The following is a 6,000-nucleotide window of genomic DNA, read 5'->3' on the forward strand; positions in this document are numbered from 1 at the left end:
ATCTCAAGATAAACGTTTGCATAAAAAATGGCAGTCAGCGATGATTGCCAATAACTGAGATTAACCAAATAATTAGTTAATATTCTCCACTGAGAACTTAATTTTGAAAATAGCATTTATAACACAAAAGCATAAAAATGCAAGAAAATTACCCCAAAATTCAGCTTTGGAATTTAGAAAATCCAAGTGTGAGATTATAGTCTCTGGTTGACTCTATGGTAACTCAGACTGAATTTGTGGTTTGTTGCCACTCAGAGCAATATCTCCAGATATCGAGTTGTCCTTTTGTTCACAAGGCCATGACCATTCACTTTAGGAGAGGCTGGTACTTTCTGTTCCAATGGGAATGTGAGCATCTCCAAGGAGAACCATTTCTACCCAGGCATAATCCTACATCAACAAGGCATTCGAGATAACAAGGTGTAGAGCTGGATGAATACAGCAGGCCAAGCAGCATCAGAGGAGCAGAAAGGCTGACGTTTTGGGCCTAGACCCTTCTTCAGAAAGGCATTCTTCAACCAGGCATTCTTCAACAAGGCATTCGACAGGGTTCTGCATGGTAAACTAGTTAGCAAGGTTAGATTATGTGGAATCCAGGAAGAGCTCACCATTTGACTTGGTGGTGGTGGAGGAGGGTTGTTTTTCAGACTGGAGGCCTGTGACCAGCAGTGTGCCGCAAGGATCAGTGCTGGGTCCACTGCTTTTTGTCATTTATATAAATGATTTGGATATGAACAGAGAAGGTATGGTTAGTAAGTTTGCAGATTACACCAAAATTCATGGTGTAGTGAATAGTGAAGAAGGTTGTCTCAGAATACAACAAGACCTTGATCAGATGGGCAAAGGACTGGCAGATGGAGTTTAATATACATAAATGTCATGTGTTGCATTTTGGTAAGGAAAATCAGGGCAGGGCTTATACACTCAATGGTAGGGTCTTGGGGAGTGTTACAAAAAAAGAGATCTTGGAGTGTGGGTTCATAGTTCCTTTAAAGTGGAGTTGCAGGTAGACAGGGCGGTGAAGAAGGCGTTTGGTACGCTTGCCTTTATTGGTCAGTGCATAAAATATAAGAGTTGGGAGGTCATGTTGCAACAATACAGGACATTGGTTAGACCACTTTTGGAATACTGCATTCAATTCTGATCTCCCTACAACAGGAAAGATGTTTTTAAACTTGAAAACAGTGCAGAAAAGATTTACAAGGATGTTACCGGGGTTGAAAAGTTTGAGCTGCCAGGAGAGGCTAAATCGGCTGGCATTATTTTCCCTGAAGTGTGAGAGGCTGAGGGATGACCTTATAGAGATTTATAAAATCATGAGGGGCATGGATAGGGTGAATAGCCAAGGTCTTTTTCCCAGGGTCTGGGAGTTCAAAACTAGAGGGCATAGGTTTAAGGTGAGAGGGGAAAGACAATAAAAGCCCTAAGAGGCAACTTTTTTCACACAGAGGGTGGTGAGGTTTGGAACGAGCTGCCAGGGGAAGTGGTGGAGGCTGGTACAATTACAACGTTTAAAAGGCATTTGGCTGGATACATCAATAGAATCATCATAGAATCATCATAGAATCCCTAGGAAGGGTTTAGAGGGATATGGGCCAAATGCTGGCAAATAGACCTAGATTAATTTAGGATATGTGGTCAGCATGGATGCGTTGGACTGAAGGGTTTGTTTCAGTGCTGTTACAACACTATGACTCTAACTGGTTCATTCTGTCATTCAGGGACATTGAGTGAAGATGGTGACTGTAGCCCTGTGACTAAGGTTGAACACACAGCTGCATGAATGGACAGATGTGGATTGTTCTTGCATCTCTCCTGAACCCATTGAAGGGTTAGAACACCAACAAAAGCTAAAGATAATTACAACAACAATTCCCTCTATCCAATTGGTGAGGCAGCAACAATTCATTCTGATTTACAACAGGGAGTCCATGTTTGCTGCAAATTTTTCCAAAAAGTGGAAGAACACGTTTCAGAAGAATGAAAAATTACAATAATTACATTCCCAAATGGTTCATCAATCCCATTCAGGCTTACGTGCAATAAAAAATGACTTGGTCAGTGATTGCAGTTTACAATCTTTCGGTGAATGTCTGCAATGTATTGCACTGCACTGTCTCTCTAAGGGATTCGCTTCCACTCAGAACTATTTCAATCAAATGCTGGAGAGCTTGTCCCTTCTCTTTGTAAAGCAATGTCATCAAACAATAAAACAGATGAGTTGTTGGTTTAAATACAGCAAAATGTTTGCTTACCTCAGGAAACTCACTGGGTACAAAGAGAAGTGTGTCGATCAGCTAATTTCAATAACACATCATTGAATTCCAAAAGAAGTTTGCTCTCAATGCATAATGTGCTGGATTGTTCTTCAAAGTGTTGCTAGATTTGGAGCTGTGTGGGGCTGCGAGGTATTTTGGATCTGTTTGAGTTGATTCTCTGAACACTGTAAGTTGCTTGTAGATCATGTTTTCTCCCCACTCTACACACATAAAGAAGGGATAACAGGTAAGATAAAATCTGGAGCCTTATCCAGCACTCAGGAGCTGAACTGTTAGTCATTTAATATTAATTTACCAAAGCTGATCAATTTGGATGTACATCTGATTCTAAATTGGAGGAAGGCCAATTTTGACGGTATTAGGCAAGAACTTTCAAAAGTTGATTGGGGGTGGATGTTCACAGGTAAAGGGACAGCTGGAAAATGGGAAGCCTTCAAAAATGAGGTCATGAGACTTCAGAGACGGTATGTTCCTTTTAGGGTGAAGGGCAAGGCTGGTAGGTGTAGGGAATGCTGGATGACTGGAGAAATTGAGGTTTTGGTCAAAAAAAAGAAGGAAGCATATGTCAGGTATAGACAGCAGGGATCAAGTGAATCCCTAGGACGGTATAAAGGCAGTAGGAGTTTACTTAAGAGGGAAATTAGGAGGACAAAAAAGGACATGAAATTGCTTTAGCAAATAGGGTTAAGGAGAATCCAAAGGGATTCTACAAATACATTAAGGACAAAAGGGTAACTAGGGAGAGAATATGGCCCCTTAAAGATCAGCAAGGCCACCTATGTGTGGAACTGCAGGAGAAAGGGAAGATACTAAATGAGTATTTTGCATCAGTGTTTACTGTGGAGAAGGATATGGAAGCTACAGAACATGGGGAAATAAATAGCGACATTTTGAAAAATGTCCATATTACAGAGGAGGAGGTGATAACATCTTAAAATGCATAAAGGTGGATAAATCCCCAGGACCTGGTCAGCTAGGGAAGTGATTGCTGAGCCTTTTACTGAGATATCTGTATCATCAAAAGATACAGGTGAGGTGCCAGAAGACTGGAGTTTGGCTAACGTAATGTCACTGTTTAAGAAAGGTGATAAGGAAAAGCCAGGGAACTATAGACCGGTGAGCCTAGCATCTGTGGTGGGCAAGTTGTTGGATGGAATCCTGATGGATAGATTTACATGTATTTAGAAAGGCAAGGACTGATTAAGGATAGTCAACATGGCTTTGTGCTTGGGAAATCACGTCCCACTAACCTGATTGAGTTTTTTTTGAAGAAGTAATAAAGAGGATTGATGAGGGAAAAGTGGTGGATGCAATCTTTATGGACTTCAGTAAGGCATTCAAAAAGGTTCCTCATGGTAGACTTGTTAGATCACATGGAATACAGGGAGAACTAAGTATTTGGAAACAGAACTGGCTCAAGAAGACAGAGGGTGGTGGTGGGGGGTTGCTTTCAGACTGGAGGCCTGTGACCAGCGGTGTGCCACAAGGATCGGTGCTGGGTCCACTGCTTCTTGTCATTTAATGAATGATTTGGATGTGAACATAGGAGGTACGGTTAGTAAATTTGCAGATGACACTAAAATTGGAGATGTACTGGACAGCGAAGAAGGTTACCTCAGAGTAGAATGGGATCTTGATCAGTTGGGCCAATGGACCAAGGAATGGCAGATGGAGTTTAATTTAGATAAATGTGAGATGCTGCATTTTGGAAAGGCAAATCAGGGCAGGACTTATACACTTAGTGGTAAAGTCCTGGACAGTGTTCCTGAACAACGAGATCTTGAAGCGCAGGTTCATGGTTCCTTGAAAGAGGAGTCACAGGTAGATAGGATAGTGAAGAATGCCTTTGGTATGCTTGCCTTTATCAGTCAGTGTATTGAATAAAGGAGTTGGGAGGTCATGTTGCGGCTGTACAGGACATTGTTTCGGCCACTTTTGGAGTATTGCATGCAATTCTGGTCTCTCTGCTACAGGAAGGATGTTGTTAAACTAGAAAGGGTTCAGAAAAGATTTACAAGGATGTTGCCAGGGTTGGAGGGTTTGAGCTATAAGGAGAGGCTGAATAGGCTGGAGCTATTTTCCCTGGAGCATCAGAGGCTGAGGTGCAACCTTATAGAGGTTTATAAAATCATGAGGGTCATGGACAGTGTAAATAGACAAGGTATTTTCCCTGGGGTGGGGTAGTCAAAAACTAGAGGGCATAGGTTTAAAGTGAGATGGGTAAGATACAAAAGGGACCCAAGGGGCAACTTTTTCACAGAGAGTGCGATGCGCGTATGGAATAAGCTACCAGAGGAAGTGGTGGAGGCTGGTTGAATTTCAACAATTAAAAGGCATCTGGATGCCTACATGAACAGAAAGGGTTTAGAGGGATATGGGCCAAATGCTGGCAAATGGGACTAGATTTATATAAGATATCTGGTCAGCATAGACAGGATGGACCAAAGGGTCTGTTTCCGTGCTGTATATATCTTTGACTCTATGTGAATTTTCGTGGAAATTCCGTAGTTTATTGTTCTTTACAGCAAATTTTATTTTAAAAAAACAAATGCACAATATTTACATTTCCTGTTATGACAGATTGGCAGTAATGTAGCAGAGTTGTAATCTGATACATTGAAATGTAAATAAATTCAAAGTTGCTCAGATTTATCAAGTGGGAAGCATTTGTGTTGTGAACTTCTACATTTAACATCAGGATGGATGAATATTTCATCATTTAATTTCTATGTTTTCTGTTAAATTGAAACTGTTGTTTGAACTTTACCTGTTTCTTTATGTGGAGAAATGTCAAAAAATGCTAATCTGGATTACAATCTAAAATTACAATCTGGATGTCATGCAGCCACGTGATTCAAGTGACATGTTCGACTACCTGTGCAAATGTTCCCCAATAGCCCCCTGAAAATTCTACACTGAAGGTAAATGCAGCCCGGGGTATGGATCAGTAGAGAGACTGTTAGATGTTGAAATGAGGAACTATCCTGGCTTTCTGGATGGGAAGTGAGGCCAAATGCTTGAAATGTGTCTATTTGATATGTCATCTGCCTCTTAATATAACACAAAGCAAAGTAACTATTTATTTACAGAGACATGCAGATATATACAGTTTTGGTATTTGTTACATTTGTTGAACATGTGATAGTTAATACTTCGTGCTGGCTACTATTTACAACAAATTTATATTACACAAGAGGAACAGACCACCCCACCAACTTGGTCTTTGGTGGCATTAATGTTCCACCAAAGTCTCCCCTCAAACCTGCACTGCATTTCCATTCCTCATCTACTCTCATCAACATATCCTTCTGTTTCTTTATTTCACACGTATTTATTTACTTTCAGGCGGTTGGTTAATTTGGACAGCTGGTCTGTGATGCAGTGATGCCAACAGTGTGGGTTCAATTCCTGTGCCAGCTAAGGTTACCCTGAAGGGCTGTACTTCTCAACCTCTCCCCTCAGGTTAAACCATGACCGGATGTCTCTCTAACAAGGGTGAGGGACCATGGTACCTTTATCCACTTTCCCCTTTGATGCACCTAAGTTATTTGCCTCAGCCATCTTTATGGTAGCAAGATGCATATTCATCATGTATAGTATCATCGTGGAATCCCCACAGTGTGGATGCAGGCCATTCAGCCCATCAAATCCACACTGACCCTCCGAAGAGCATCCCATCCATGTCCACCGCCCTATCCTACCTCTGTAACCTTGCATTTCC

The sequence above is a fragment of the Rhincodon typus genome, chromosome 33 (genome assembly GCF_021869965.1).
Source record: "Rhincodon typus isolate 14 chromosome 33, sRhiTyp1.1, whole genome shotgun sequence".
NCBI lineage: Eukaryota > Metazoa > Chordata > Chondrichthyes > Orectolobiformes > Rhincodontidae > Rhincodon > Rhincodon typus.